The 17,437-nt window shown below is 44.1% G+C and overlaps 1 protein-coding gene across 1 annotated transcript in view; it reads right to left on the bottom strand.

Annotated features, from left to right (window-relative positions):
* LOC126335669 (uncharacterized) overlaps positions 1-17,437 on the bottom strand; it is an 812,396-nt gene that overhangs the window by 778,349 nt on the left and 16,610 nt on the right. The window lies entirely within an intron of this gene.

Genomic DNA, 17,437 nt, shown 5'->3' on the forward strand with positions numbered 1-17,437 from the left:
GAGGAAATCCTGGCGGTCCGCCTGAAACCAGTGTCAGAAGACTGATAACTAAAAAAAGAAAATAATATTGGAATTGGGGATAACTTTTGCAGCAACTGGCAAATTTTTTCTTAATTTCGACAGTTTACGAATTTTGTTCTAGCTGTTGCTTAAATGCCGAATCGGAGGCGAAATTCGCTCACAATGAAACTAGTTGTCTGTTGGCGCGAGCACTCTAGCGGTCGTCTACGAAACTATCAGCGCTCTAGCGGAGATAACGGAAACTTCGAAGCATCTTCTTTCCAACGGTGTTCTGATTATTATTCAAGTCAATTATTATTCAAGTCCATGAAATGAAAACTAATTAAACTGGGTCAGTCTTTTTCAGTAAGGTACTTGACAATGTTTCATTAGCCCAGGTTAGCAGCTACGGCTTTCACGTAAGAATGAATGCACATGGAACTTAGAAATACTGTAATAACTTAAAAAGTACACCTACCACAAAAACGCGCTCATCTTCCATGGTTCCGCGATTTATCGTTTCGAACATGCCTTGCCAAGCTGATATAGCTTATAAGAAACTGAATGATCATTTTCTTTCGAAAATTCGTATAAACTGCTGACTGTCTCAGCGACCACCACTGGAAAATAAATGAGATGACAGAAGTCATTGGCTACCTCCTAATATCGTATTGGATGGCCTTTTCCCGACGTAGTGCAGAAACTCGACATGGCATTGACTCAACAAGCCTTTTCAAGTCCCATGCGGAAGTATTGATCCATGCTACCTCTGTGGACGGCCACAATTGCGAAAATGTTGCTGGTGCGGGATTTTAAGAACGAACTGACCTCTCGATTATGTCCCTTAAACATCAATGCAATATATTACAGGCGACAAGGGTGACCAAATTATTCGCTCGGATTGTCCATACCAATCGCGACCAGTTGTGTCCCAGTGACATGGCGCATGTTTGGGAACGTTAAGTCCATGGACGGCTGCAGATGATCTCATACGAGCCGAACATAACCATTGCTACTCAATGATCGGTTCAATAGGACCAGGGGACCCTGTCCACTCTATGTAAATACAGCAGCCAACACCACTATAGAGGCCGGCACTAGTGTCCGAGTGGTTCTAGGCGCTACAGTCTGGCACGGCGCGACCGCTACGGTCGCAGGTTCGAATCCTGCCTCGGGCATGGATGTGTGTGATATCCTTAGGTTAGTTAGGTTTAAGTAGTTCTAAGTTCTAGGGGACTGACGACCTCAGAAGTTAAGTCCCATAGTGCTCAGAGCCATTTGAACCACTACAGAGCCACCACCAGCTTCCACAGAGCCTTGTTGACAAGTTGGGTCCATGGCTTCGTGGCGTCCGTGCCTCATTCTGATTTCAAAATCAGCTCTTACCAACTGAAACCGGAAGTCATCTGATCAGACCACGGTTTTCCAGTCGCCTAGGGTCCAACCGTTACGGTCACGATCGCAGGAGAAGTGCTGACGCCGATGTTGTGCTTTAACCAAAGGCACTCTAGTCGCTCGCCTGGTAGCACAGCCCATTAATGCCAAATTTCGCCGCACTATCGTAATGGGTGTTCATTGTACGCCACACACAGATTTCTACGGTTATTTCATGCAAAGAACCTGGTCTGTTAGCACTGGCAAATCTACGCTGTTTTGATGCCTCTGGTCGTTAAGTTAAGGCCCTGCGTAATGCCTGACATGTGGTATTCCCGGCACACTCTTGAAATTGTATACCTCGTGATATTGAAATCCCTAACGATTTCTGGAATGGAACGTCCCATCCATCTAGCTTCAACTACCATTCCGCGTTCAAAGTCTGTTTTTTTCCCGTCGCTAAAATTTCGGCGGAAACCTTTTCACATGAATCCCGTAAGTACAAATGACAGGTCCACAAGTGCACTTCCTCTTTGTACCTTATGTGCGCGATGCCTACCGCCAACTCTATATATGTACATATCGCTATCTTATGACTTTTGTCACCTCAGTGTGTTTCGGCTTATTTTATCTCAGGAACTGACGCTTTACAAAGAAAGCGGAAATATGTGGACATCTGACTGATTTTCAAAACACATCCTAGTCAGCGAATTTCATTTGGAATGTGAATACTGTCGAATAGTTCAGTTGATCAAATTCAGTATGACAATCATATCTTTACTCTTTGTTTTAATGTTGGTGAAAATCCTGCGTGTGAATAAAGAGTGTTTCATTGCACTTCGTGGGAGGCCCTCTCCGTTACAGAAGTTGAAAGTAATGTTGTGTGCACTTTCCTCTCCTTGCTGTGTCCACCACCCTTAAATGAAGTCTTTAATTGTTTAACTGGAGGCTGCCGACGTGTGGACGTAATGAGGACGTTAAGTATGTGGTACAGATCGAAGTGTATTCTACCAGGGAAGACGTAAACATGACCGGTACTGTTCACAGCTGCTTCAATACTGAATATTAACAAAACCTAGACAAAAAAATGTTCAAATGTGTGTGAAATCTTAGGGGACGTAACTGCTAAGATCATCAGTCCCAAGGCTTACACACTACTTAACCTAAATTAACCTAAGGACAAACACACACACCCATGCCCGAAGGAGGTCTCGAACCTAAGCCGGGACCAGCCGCACAGTCCATTACTGCAGGGCCTTAGACTAGACAAAAAGTTCAGCAAGTTACAATCAAACCACTATAAATTTCCGTGAACTGTTAGTGTACTTTTGATTGCCTGACTTTTATGAATCTGTCGACACCCAAATTAATGAGCAAGAATTCTTAGTTAAAAGTAACTAAATTTTCAGAAACAAAATTTTGATGTCCAAGATGGATTCCATGATCAGAAACACTGGATTCTCATTCCGTAAGCACAAATTAGTACGACTTACTTTAATAAATGCGCCGGCCGGTGTGGCCGTGCGGTTCTAGGCGCTTCAGTTTGGAACCGCGTGACCGCTACGGTCGCGGGTTCGAATCCTGCCTCGGACATGGATGTGTGTGATGTCCTTACGTTAGTTAGGTTTAAGTAGTTCTAAGTTCCGGGGGACTGATGACCTCAGCTGTTAATTCCCATAGTGCTCAGAGCCATTTGAATCATTTTTGTTAAGTCCCATAGTGCTCAGAGCCATATGAATCATTTCTTTAATAATTGCTGCTTATGTTAAGTAACATACATACAAGATATGACTATAAAATCTACAGCCAATAAAGGATTAACCTTCTGATCTATAGAATTCATAAACTATTATAAATTAACCGAGTTCAGTTACACACTGGAGGGTGTCTTTACAAAGCCAAAGTTCGCACCAATTGCAGTCAGTCTTGCTTTAGTTTTCGTTCATGCTTGTAACGGTGTACATACATGGCTGACCTAGCATGCGTCGTTTCTTTAACCCAGCCTCGGGAACGTATTGAGTCGCATCTCCGTTCGTGCAAACCGGGCCAAATGAACTTGTTTCATAATAATGAGCAATAAACGCTCTTGGATCGTTTGTCGCTAATAGCAGTGTGAAGCAAACTGTTCACTTTGTCTGTACAGTGTGAAATTTTATTTTTAAGAAAAAAGAATTATTATGCTCCGAATGTGTCCGAACTAATTATGTGCTTGTAGACATTAGAGACTGTGATCATCACCATAGGATCTTGGAGACGTGATTAATGAGTAGTATATTCCAATCATGAACTTAAAAATAAACGTCGTGCTATTCATTTTAAGAATAAGTCTGACAATAGCGCTTTCAGGTGGTGATCCAACGAAACTGCGAAGCTACGAAGGCTTATTCCGTCACAAGTAGGATTAGTTTACGTGACACACTCTCTGTCCATTTCGTCCTCTTTCTCTCTTTGCCCATCTCCACACTGTTATGATGCGAGTCGAGGAGCCAAATGTTACCTCTCGTTATTAGTGATAAATGGGTGGAAGATGGCTAAAGAGACCTGTTTCCGTTAGAATCTTGAGAGATAAGGAAAAGATTAGTTGGCGCAAGTGCATTTTAAGCAAATATTTGGTATCAACGTTCGATACCACACTTGTTAGGGGTTGCAGTTATCCACCGCGGTCCGTAGTAGTACCGTTGGACCCGCGAGTCACGACCAGCGACGCTAGCGCCGCTCCGAGGCTTGTATCAAGTTTCTAGCGAGCTCTCGTCAACCCTTGCTCGGCACGTCAAGTAGTAGAGTGGCGTAGCCTTCAGCTCAAGGGAAGGAACCTCTAACAGGGCGCTCAGTAACGTATGGCCCAAGTGTACCGTAGGTCTCTAGAAGAGCGTAGCGTTCCAAAGGATTGGAAAAGGGCACAGGTCATCCCCGTTTCCAAGAAGGGACGTCGAACAGATGTGCAGAACTATAGACCTATATCTCTAACGTCGATCAGTTGTAGAATTTTGGAACACGTATTATGTTCGAGTATAATGACTTTTCTGGAGACTAGAAATGTACTCTGTAGGAATCAACATGGGTTTCGAAAACGACGGTCGTGTGAAACCTAGCTCGCGCTATTCGTCCACGAGACTCAGAGGGCCATATACACGGGTTCACAGGTAGATGCCGTCTTTCTTGACTTCCGCAAGGCGTTTCACACAGTTCCCCACAGTCGTTTAATGAACAAATTAAGAGCATACGGACTATCAGACCAATTGTGTGATTGGATTGAGGAGTTTCTAGATAACAGAACGCAGCATGTCATTCTCAATGGAGTGAAATCTTCCGAAGTAAGAGTGATTTCAGGTGTACCGCAGGGGAGTGTCATAGGACCGTTGGTATTCACAATATACATAAATGACCTGGTGGATGACATCGGAAGTTCACTGAGGCTTTTTGCAGATGATGCTGTGGTGTATCGAGAAGTTGCAACAATGGAAAATTGTACTGAAATGCAGGTGGATCTGCAGCGAATTTACGCATGGTGCACGGAATGGCAATTGAATCTCAATGTAGACAAGTGTAATGTGATGCGAATACATAGAAAGATAGGTCCCTTATCATTTAGCTACAAAATAGCAGGTCAGCAACTGGAAGCAGTTAATTCCATAAATTATCTGGGAATACGCATTAGGAGTGATTTAAAATCGAATGAACATATAAAGTTGATCGTCGGTAAAGCAGATGCCAGACTCAGATTCATTGGAAGAATCCTAAGGAAATGCAATCCGACAACAAAGGAAGTAGGTTACACTACGCTTGTGCGCCCAATGCTTGAATACTGCTCAGCAGTGTGGGATCCGCACCAGATAGGGTTGATAGAAGAGATAGAGAAGATCCAACGGAGAGCAGCGCGCTTCGTTACAGGATCATTTAGTAATCGCGAAAGCGTTACGGAGATGATAGATAAACTCCAGTGGAAGACTCTGCAGGAGAGACGCTCAGTAGCTCGGTACGGGCTTTTGTTAACGTTTCGAGAACATACTTTTGCCGAAGAATCAGGCAGTATATTGCTCCCTCCTACGTATATCTCGCGAAGAGACCATGAGGATAAAATCAGAGAGATTAGAGCCCACACAGAAGCATACCGACAATCCTTCTTTCCACGTACAATACGAGACTGGAATAGAAGGGAGAACCGATAGAAGTACTCAGGTTACCCTCCGCCACACACTGTCAGGTGGCTTGCGGAGTATGGATGTAGATGTAGATGTAGATGTGGATGAGGCCTCAATAGCTGTCTGTTTACAATTATATGTATGCAGCCAAGAAGAATCCTGTACAACCAGTTAAGTACAATATATATATAATTTTTTACCAAAGACTTCTAATCATTTTAGTCGTTGCAGATCCAGACCATGCAGCCAGCACCTTATCGAAGTTACTGACAAACCTGCTGTGATTTATATGTTTCTAATTAGCATTGGCCACCAGTCAACATGGGCGACGACTCGTCGTCGTCATCATAACGAAATATGTTGTACTTATTTTGAGAGTTAAGAAGTGCTACGCTGCTGTCGACTTGTGACAGACGCGTCTAGCATCTGAGTACACTGAGTATTTGCAGGTAGAGCTATCAACAATTCAGTGCAATGTTCGCCACCAACTAGCGACATGTGGCAATTTCGGCTAGAAGTTGTCCTGAATTAGAAGACTTGTGCCCTGGGGTCCGCAGCTCGTAACGCCATTCTGGTGGTCTTAATTCGTTGACGGCCTGGAGGTTCATTGACGGTGGTGTTCAATGTCCCGCTCACGGCGCTCGCTGGAATCCTGGAGACACCGGCTGGGCACTATCGATAAGCTACGATACTACAATCATCCCGTCTCTCTTCCTAGCTCTTCTTACCCAATCTCTCTGTCCTTCACCTACTCCTACTCTTCCCTCTGTCCATCTCATTCTCCCACCTCTGTTCACTCCTGCCTGTCATCTCCTCCTCCTTGACCCTTTCCTTGTCCAATTCGTCCTCCCCCGCCTCACTATCCATTTCCTTCTACACCTCTCTCTGCACAACCTTGTCGTTCTGCGCATGTATCCCATGGAATGCATTCCAATACTATACACCACAAGCCTGACATGTTGCCCTATATGTTGGGGGCTACCAACACTTCTCACCACCAATCTCAGCCCTATGAGAGACAGGTGGTTGTTACCACCGCAATACTTCTTCCGAGTCCATATGTACTATATGTTCCAAATTTAGCTGAAATCGATCGACTGGTTTAAGAGCAGATACGACACACACACACACACACACACACACACACATTTCTATATATTATATAGCGAGACATAAAACCTCCTCACGGATACCTTTTAGGCTTTATCTCAATGTCCAGAAACATGAATGACTGGGCAACATGTACATGTTGTCTACTTTGTTTTTCGGCCTCTTATTTCCGCAGTTGCACGCATACATGTTGTACATTAATCTCCACAACTCGTCTAGAAAAATTTTTAATAAGTTTTCATGAAAAATGTGTACCAACTGATCTGTGGTTCTTAGACTGCTATTACTTTCGAAAGTTTTTATCGAATTTGTTGCTGAGGAAGTTTCAGCGATTCTGTCTGTAAGATTTTATCTTCAAATGACTTTAGCACAGCTTCAAACACCAAAATATTTTCTGTAGATGTGTTAGCTTTCTACGCTTTTGGCCTACGAGCACAAGGCATGTGTCAGTGCATTTCTCTAAAAAAATATGAAGCGCCGCTGTCAACATTTGGAGATACGTTGTTTCATGAAAGTGCAGTACATACAGGGTCTCACACAGACGTAATTTTCGAGTAGCGTCTGATCGAAAGCAACCTGAAACCATTATGGAATACGGAAATGACTACTAGTCATATGCGATGGACCCAGCAATATAAAAGGAGTCACGCAGTCACACCATAATGGACCGTTTAGGAGAGATCAGTGACTTCGAACGTGGACTACTCATTGGATGCCATCAGGGACATTTCAACCCTTCTAAAGCTGCTTAAGTTTACTGTTCGTGATATGACTGTAAAGAAGAAATGAGAAGCAATAATCACAGATACACCAAACCTAGGCAGACATGATACACTGCCGGACAGGGATCATCGAGCTTTGCAGCGAATGATTGTAAAAAACGGCTGTCAAGGAGAGAATCACTCTCGAGTTCCAAAATGCTACCAGCAGAATTCGAATGACATAAAGTATTGGGAACATTTCTCATCAGCTACGTTTCTGTAGAATATTGCAGTGCTTCTGTTGTTAAGAAGAACGATGCATTGTCCCTTCATACAGGTCTCCACGTCGGAAGGAACATTGCATGGTTCTTCTTAACAACACAGGCTTTGCAATGTCGTACTTATCCTTCGATACGAGGCAGCGACTTTCCCCTATACAGGGATTACGTAACATATGTACGAGTACAGGACGTGACGATAGAACGATCACATATGGAAGATTGGGTCTGACTGTGAGTCGAGCACAGATAGAAGAAACGGTTAAGGGTGACTGCTAGCGTAAAGCGGGAAAATCTGGTTCGAGTCTCGGTCCGGTAGAAATTTTCATTGCCATCATTCATTTATGCAGCTGACGGTTGTTCGTATTTGCAACAGCAAATCCATTTCATGTACGACACATTTCTGGAGTCAGTGGGGAGCGGAGTTTCCGGGGTTGCAAAGGTCAACGCCACTGGACACCGGATGACTGTAATGAGTAATTTGGAAAGATAAATGACGCGATACCCTGCGGCAAAAAGACGGGTAGTTTGGGTTTGGCAAATGCTTGGAAAACGTTACATGCCACCATGTGCAGTATCTACACGGAAGTAATGTTACGGCTTGGGAGTATTTTTCGTGGTTATCGTGTGGTCTCCTTATTGCGCTTAAGAAAGCGCTAAGTGAGGAAGGGTGTGAACAGATTATACAGCGTTGTGTAGTGAGTGTTGCAGAGAAACATTTCTGAGACTATAACTGTCTGCATCAGCATGACAATGCAATCTGTAGTGAAGCGGCGTCTGTGAGGCAATCATTGATGGACAAAAACATCCCTGGAAAGCTCTAATCTACCCAGTGTCCCTACCTGACTCAAATGTGCTAAGTTAGGACGTCGACCTCGCTCAAGACCCCAGCGTCCAGCATGACCACTTTCTCTGGTTTCGACTCTTGAGGAAGAATGGGCTAATAAACCACCACATTCATTCAGACACCTCACTGGCCCAACATTGGCGAAGGGTTTTAATATCCACTAACAGACCGGATAATTTACGTCACATTGCGTATACAAATGTGTTACAGACGAGAGCCAGGCCTGGTTACCAGGGTTTGTCAGCGGTCTTCACCATACCCCCAGCGTCTCAGCTGTGGCTTTCAACAGTTTAGCTTGACTCTTGCTCCAATGCCTGCAGGCTGAAAGACCTTCTTGTGTAAGTTTCATGATCTTTTACAGCACTACGCAGTGCTATCAACATGATGGATGTTATATTCACTTCACAGTGAGCTCTTATTGCTGAATTGGCAATTCAAACATCTTCGCCGGCCGCTGTGACCGAGCGGTTCTAGGCGCTTTCGTCTGGAACCACGCGACCGGTAACGTCGGAGGCGAATCCTGCCTCGGGCATGGATGTGTGTGATGTCTTTAGGTTAGTTAGGTTTGTTGTTGTTGTTGTCTTCAGTCCTGAGACTGGTTTGATGCAGCTCTCCATGCTACTCTATCTTGTGCAAACTTCTTCATCTCCCAGTACTTACTGCAACCTACATCCATCTGAATCTGCTTAGTGTTTTTACCCTCCACGCTGCCCTCAAATGCTAAATTTGTGATCCCTTGATGCCTCAGAACATGTCCTACCAACCGGTCCCTAGTTAGGTTTAGTAGTTCTAAGTTCTAGGGGACTGATGACCTCAGATATTAAGTTCCACAGTGCACAGAGCCATTCGAACCATATGAACAGACGAGGACTTCAAAACAAACCCGCTTAATAACAAGTTTTTAAGAAGACGAAGCCACAAAATTCTTAATTTAATGTTCTTCTGTATAGATCTTTCTCAGAAAAATGTTTCTGCAGTACTTATATCATTCATTAATGCTCGTAAATAAACTTTCATTTACATTTTGTATATTGACTTGTATGTTTTAATAACGGTGTTACCGTTCTGTGCGTAATAAGATGCAGTACGTAATGTTAATACGGTTACCAGTATTTTGTTTTACTTTGAGATTTCTTTCTCATAATGATATACTACCATCAAAGTGGAATGTCCGTGTCGATCGACGTTAGTTTATGCGTACGGCACGCCCATATTGTGATACTGTGGCCGATTGCAGCTCGTGCCGCAGATGACTGTAATTTTACTGCTCCACCTGAATTACGAAGCCATTTTACGAAACTTGTTGCTTATGCCGAACACGGCTCACGAACGCCGGCATTGATCGAACAACTGCGACGACGGTTGTCGGTTCTGTAATTTGTCATCGCAGATTGATCTGCAGGAAGGGATATAATATTCTCTTGCAGCCTACGGGAAACGGGTTCAGACAGCTGTATTCTTCATGAGCTTTTCAGCCACAGACTACTAGGGTAGTTGTCGTCAAAAATTTACAATCCCGATACTAAGTTCTGTGCAGCTTTGTTGAAGACAGTTCCGCTACCGCGTACAAGAATACACTCTAGGCGTAGTACACATCTCTACAACTAGACAGTGGGTTTTTTACCCCTCTCATGGATGCTAACTAACCTGATGCACATTCAGTGACGTTTCCTGTTACCAGTGAAATGTCGCAATGCTTAAGGCACTGTTATACGGGAAGAGCGAGATTAAAATCCGCTACTAACCACATTAATTCAGGTTTTCTGTGATATTCCTAATTCACTGCCGTCGAGAGGCGTAGTGATTTTGTCATACAGAATAACTGTCATGTCATTCTCTAATGAACTCATGTCATGGGAACATTCAAACTTTGACCTCTCTTTCCTTCGTCTCCTTCTAATATAATAGCTAATTAGTCTTGGATTTTCGCCTTCCACAGACATACGCCGTTATGTATACTAGAACAAACGTAGCAGAAAAGTTATCGTGGTCCCTTGTTGTTAGAACGTATTCTCGTAAATAGCGACTGTTTACTGGAAGTGAAATCGCGTGACACTCTGCCATTTGAATTCTTGGGTGAGCGCAATTTTCAGATCGTTTCCATAATAGTTCGCACGAATGCTGTAACAACGCTCACCCTTGGTGCCAGCTCGTTCTCGTGGGCTGTAAACATGAAAATCAGTATTTCTCTTACGCGAAGGCAACACATCAATACTAGATGATCTGTTCTTAGATATTCTGTATTCATAATATCCGTAAAACCGTCGAAAGTGTGTCTTTGAACACGCTAATCTGCAAAACACACGGGCGAAATTTCATCTGGTTTTCGCAGATTATTTGAGTGTAACTTTGTGCACCGTACAGCCTTCTTTCATCAAAATAAAATCGGGAAATAAAGCTATTCAAATATACTCAAAAAAGTTTTGCATCGCCCCGGTTCCTAGAACTCCTGAAGATAGATGTTGACTGTGGATATTGTATCACTGACACAGTCCCTTTGACTGTTCAAAGATGTCACTAAACCCACCCAAAGATGTAAACAGCAGTTCCAGTTATTCCATCAGGAAGGAGGTACACGGCTCATGTTATCTGTAGTTCAGCTGTTCCCAGACGGTCAATACCGCGGTTAGATCGCTCCCGCATTGTTACTTGGTGCCAGGAAGGGCTCTCAAGAAAAAAAATGTCCAGGCGCCTCGGGGTGAACAAAAGCTGTGTTGTCAGGACATGGAGAAGATACAGAGAGACAGGAACTGTCGATGAAAGGCTTCGCTCAGACCGCTCAAGGACTACTACTGCATTGGATGACCGCTACATACGGATTATGGCTCGGAGGAACCCTGACAGCGATGTTGAATAATGCTTTTCGTGCAGCCACAGGACGTCATGTTACGACTCAAACATTGCGCAATAGGCTGCATGATGCGCAACTCCACTCCCGACGTCCATGGCGAGGTCCATCTTTGCCACAACGACACCTTGCAGAGAGTTTCCGATGGAGTCAACAACAACATGCCGAATGGACAGCTCAGGATTGGCATCACGTTCTCTTCACTGATGAGTGTCACATACGTCTTCAACCAGTGCAGTAAGGTGGAGGTTCCCTGCTGTTTTGTGGTGGCATTATGTGAGGCCGACGTACGCCACTGGTAGTCATGGAAGGTGCCGTAACGGCTGTACGATACTTGAATGCCATCCTCAGACAGATAGTGCAACCACATCGGCAGCATATTGGCGATGCATCCTTCTTCACGGACGACAATTCGCTCCCCCATTGTGTACATGACTTCCTTCAGGATAACGACATCTCTCGACTAAAGTAGCCTGCATGTTCTCCAGAGATGAACCCTATCGAACATGCCTGGGATGGATTGAAAATGGCTGCTTATGGACGACTTGACCCACGAACTACTCTGACGGATCTACGGCGAATTGCCGTTGAGGTGTGGGACAGTCTGGACCAACATTACGTTGATGAACTTGTGGATAGTATGCCACGACGAATACAGGCTTGCATCAATGCAAGAGCAAGTACTACTGGGTATTAGAGGTATCGGTATGTACAGCAATCTGGACCACCACCTCTGAAAGTGACGCTGTATGGTGGTACAACATGCAATGTATGTTTTTCATGAGCAATAAAAAGGGCGGAAATGATGTTTATGTTCAACTCTATTTCAGTTTTCTGAACAGAGTCCGCAAATCTAGGAACCCAGGTGATGCAATTTTTTTTGTGATGTGTGTTTATATAAGACCCACACCTCTTCCGAAGGGACTTAATCGAATTCAATCAATCTTGGTACATACATCACTTATTATACGGAAAGAGTCGCTGTGGGGATAAGACCCACCAACCTATCAAATGGATGAAGCTGGGAGTGGGGGGGTTAAAGATGTGTACGCCATAACGCGTTAATATCCAGATTTTATGATCCAATATTTAAAAACGAGAGCACGTATTGACTTGTAACAAACTTCACACGTGATTTCAATCCTCTACGAAATTTTATCTCGCTGACCCCCCCGCACAACACGGTGAAAGCGAAAGAAAGTCTATCGCTTACTAGACTTCCGCTGTTTCTTTTCGCTTCAGGCATCGTGTTTTAATTTATTGCTCTACTAGGTTTATTTGTGACATTTTTCAGACAGTGTTCACGTACAGGGTGATCCATCGGCTCCTACCGACAGGTTTTATGCAACCCATAGCGTTTTCAAAAACCGCGCACGAGATTTTTATGCGTGCAGAGTGTTAATCCTACAGAGAAATTAACAGGACCTTCGCGTAGGAAATTTAATGTAGTTCAACTTTGTAACTGGATATGTTTTCGCTGAAAAGCACAGTTTTAGAGCTATCCCAGAAAAAAGGCATTTGATGGTCCCTTTTGTACGTGTTTATTGAATAACTAGAGCCTCCAGCATCCTAAAGTAAGGTCCTATTCATAATATTCTGTTGACTAATAGTTTGCACGTGCGTTGCGGGTTGCATATAACGCAAGGCTATAGGCAGCTGAACCATCCTCTACACCACTGAATATCCCTGCAAAATTAAATCTTTGTACGACACGCAGTTCAGAATGTGTTATGTTATAAAGAGTGAGATGCGTTAAAAATTACCGCATCATGCATGACATTTTGATTTATTATAACTAACACGAAGAACTAATTTCGATAAGATTTGGTAATAGGATAGCCTGAACATTGAGGAAGAACGTCGGCTACTTTATATAGAGTGTAGTACAAGATACTTACTGATTTGAAGAATATTACGCGAATTAGGGAAAAACATTTACTCTCTGAAAAAGCTATTTCCTCTTAGACTTTTGAACTTCATCATATTCGTGAAAACGTTTTTATTGGTTGATGTATGCTACGTGATGTGATTCAAAGTAATGAATACAGTGCTTATACAATCTTTAGTGTGTTTAGTCCATACTTTCAAAGTATCTGTTGCATAATGTACAAACCGCATAATGCACAGCTAACAAGCCCGTTGTCCATTATTTGAGAACGAGAGCACTCACACACATCTAACGAGCTCAATACATAATTTAAAATCTTTACTAAACTTGTTCTCGTTTACATCACCCACAAAATGATAAAAGGATAAAATTTTATCATTACTATATTTTCGGTGTTCACACAGTAAAACTGCCGCATCAGCCATTAAGTCAGGGCGTTTAAATTTATTACTTGCTTGCTACTAACTCTGTTAGCAACACATTTAACTCTTACTACTAACTCTGCTAGCAACACATTTAACAGACAGTATCTACATATGTTGCGAAATGAATCTACAAAACTGAATCATTTTACGGCACGGAAAGAGGGGAGTGAGGAGATAGACACGGAAGAGGAGGAGATAGGCAGAGAGAGGAGAGGGGAGAGTAGCAGATGGACATAGAGAAGGACAGGATGAAATAGACAGAGAGAGGAAAGAGGGGTGGAGCAGGTGGAAATAGAGAAGGCGTATTAGGACAGGGAGAGACGGGGCACAGGAGATGGGCAGAGAAAGGGGAATGGAGGAGATGAACTCCTCTAAATAAATACGCGTGGTACTCTGTTAGCTGTCAAATAACTTTACCTTAGTATATGGAACGTCGAAATTCTTTCTCAAACTTCAACAGTAAAGCAGTTCTTTAGAATGTTATGCCTTAGGCTAACTACCTCTAAGTTCTTGCTTCTTCTTCATAAGTCAGGCTGATATCTCTGATTTACGGTAGTAGGACATGTCATGTGCGATATGACGCTGATGAGTCAAAGCTTCATGACCATCAGCTTAATAACGTTTTGGTCCAACTTTTTGAACGCAATACAAATGTGATCCGGCGCTGCATGACTTCACCAAGTACTTAGTACGTTTCCGGAAGTATGAGGCGCCATATGTCTAAACACTGATTATGCAATTCCCGGAAATTACTCACCTCTAGTTTCTATGCGCCCTTCCTTTTCTAGACGTCCGGCCCAAATCGAAACTAAGTGGTAAACTGAGACCCAGTGTGTAAAGGTACGCCTACACACACTGATCTGTATCTCCATGATCACAAATCTCGACGTTAAACGGTTTTACACTACTGGTTCCAGGGCTCCATCCGTCTGTGGCCAAGACAGCCTTTAAATGAACTGAAGCAACACGAGACAACATTCTGAAGGAACGGATACAGCACCAAGCAGATCAGGTTTTCGTTTCGACAACCTTTTTGTAGATAACAACAGAAGGAGGATCCCAATCAATAGAGGGCATGCCGTGTGACTTCCACAAAAGTAAGCATGACCCTGAAACAATAAAATGTTAAACATGTCCTTCACACGACTCGCGAGTTCTTGACACTACTAGGTCACTAAAGGAAGATATAGGCCTTCGCAAAGCAGGAGTCTACCAAATCTCTTGCCAGAGCGATAAATCAGTCATTGCTGAAACTGTGTGCACAAGAGAAGAAGGGGCCGTAAATCTACACGCCATACTGAATTACGCCGCGCCACCGAATTACACGCGTCATTACAGCAGAATAACGGGCGATCGGAATATCACTGTTACAGGGCACTGCTGGAACCTGTATGCAACATAGCGCGATTCTCATTCGGATATACACTACTGGCCATTAACATTGCTAAACCACGAAGATGAAGTGCTACAGACGCGAAATTTAACCGACAGGAAGACGATGCTGTGATATGCAAACGATTAGCTTTTCAGAGCGTTCACACAAGGCTCGCGCAGGTGGCGACACCTACAACGTGCTGACATGAAAGTTTCCAACCGATTTCTCATACAGTAACAGCAGTTGACGGGCGTTGCCTGGTGAAACGTTGTTGTGATGCCTCGTGTAAGGAGGAGGAATACGTACCATCACGTTTCCGACTTTGATAAAGGTCGTGTTGTAGCCTATCGCGATTGCTGTTTATCGTGTCGCGGCGTTGTTGCTCGCGTTGGTCGAGACTCAATGACTGTTAGCAGAATATGGAATCGGTGGGTTCAGGAGGGTAATACGGAACGCCGTGCTGGATCCCAACGGCCTCGTATCACTAGCAGTCGAGATGACAGGCATCTTATCCGCATGGGTGTAACGCATCGTGAAGCCACGTCTCGATCCCTGAGTCAACAGATGGGAACGTTTTGCAAGACAACAACCATCTGTACGAACAGTTCGACGACGTTTGCAGCAGCATGGACTATCACCTCGGAGACCATGGCTGCAGTTAGCCTTGACGCTGCCTCAAAGTCAGGAGTGCCTGCGATGGTGTACTCAACGACGAACCTGGGTGCACGAATGGCAAAAAGTCAGTTCATTCGGATGAATTCAAGTTCTGGTTACAGTATCATGATGGTCACATCCGTGTTTGGCGACATCGCGGTGAACGCACATTGGAAGCGTGGATTCGTCATCGCCATACTGGCGTATCACCCGGCGTATGGGGGTATGGGGTGCCAATTGTTACACGTCTCTGTCACCTCTTGTTCGCACTGACGGCACATTGAACAGTGGGCGTTACATTTCAGATGTGTTAGGACCTGTAGCTCTACCCTTCATTGGATCTCTGCGAAACCCTACATTTCAGCAGGATAATGCACGACCGCATATTGCAGGTCCTGTACGGGCCTTTCTGGATACAGAGAATGTACGAATGTTGCCCTGGCCAGCACATTCTCCAGATCCCTCACCAATTGAAAACGTCTGGTCAATGGTGGCCGAGCAACTGGCTCGACACAATACGCCAGTCACTACACTTGGTGAACTGTGGTATCGTGGTGAAGCTGCATGAGCAGCTGTACCTGCACTCGCCATCCAAGCTCTGTTTGACTCAATGCCCAGGCGTATCAAGGCCGTCATACGGGTAGAGGTGTTTCTTCTGGGTACTGATTTCTCAGGATCTATCCACCCAAATTGCGTGAAAATGTTATCACATGTCAGTTCTAGTATAATGTATTTGTCTAATGAATACCCGTTTATCATCTGCATTTCTTCTTGGTGTAGCAATTTTAATGGCCAGTAGTGTATAATCCCCAACATGTAGGCATGTAGGTGTAGGCATGTAGGCGAGGCACTATTGTGAACTTGGTGAACGCGGAATCCTGAACTATGACGACACTGATACCAAATATGCTGCTAAGGGACGAACACCGGTAGACATACACCGGAGAATGAAGAAAGTGAATGGGGCAGCATTTAAGTTTTAAATGAGCGATTTGAAATGGTGCGCCATGTTCGATGCTGCTGCTTCGCGATAACGCACGTCCCCATATTGAAAATGTCGTAACGCAGAAATTCAGCAAACTCAAATGGGAGACACTCGAGCACTCGCCCTATACTTCTGATCTCTCCCCATAAGACTGTTAGGCCTTTGGCCACCTATAAAAGGCGGTGAAGAGTCGACGATTCCTGTCAGGGGAAGATGTGCAGCAGGTGGTTACCCACTTCTTCATACAGTAAGGCATGGTATTTTACTGAATGGGTATCTACAATCTGGTCCGCTGTGGGACGATTTCCACAAACCTCACAAAGATTTTGCCTGATTGGCGTACCGATTCTGGAGATGAACAGCCTTCGACAACAATCTTTTTGATCGCTCCGCTCATAAAAACTGGCCAACTATGGATTACAAACGAATTCATAATAGCTGCGTGAATAAAGATGCAATTGAAATTAGTGTCCTTGCATGTCTTGCTGCATTTAGTTACAGATTTCTAACGCGGTATGTATACACACAACCGGATATACTTGTACAGCCTCGTGGAGCTTATCCGATAAGTCATTAAACGTCGAGTGTTTGGAAATTCTCGAAGTGAGCTTATAGGACATCTAGAGGTATTGTCTTGTATTGAATTTTATGTTAACCGGGTACCTAGAAACGACGGATAGGCTCTGTGCCCGCTACAGCCGCAGTTGTCCACAACCCCACGATGACTACCGCAGTCAATTTCGCCAATCCGCCGCACCACCGAACCCAGGGTTATTGTGCGGTTCTGCCCCCGGTGGACCCCCCCCCCCC

This window comes from Schistocerca gregaria, chromosome 2, assembly GCF_023897955.1.
Source record: "Schistocerca gregaria isolate iqSchGreg1 chromosome 2, iqSchGreg1.2, whole genome shotgun sequence".
In the NCBI taxonomy this organism is placed as follows: domain Eukaryota; kingdom Metazoa; phylum Arthropoda; class Insecta; order Orthoptera; family Acrididae; genus Schistocerca; species Schistocerca gregaria.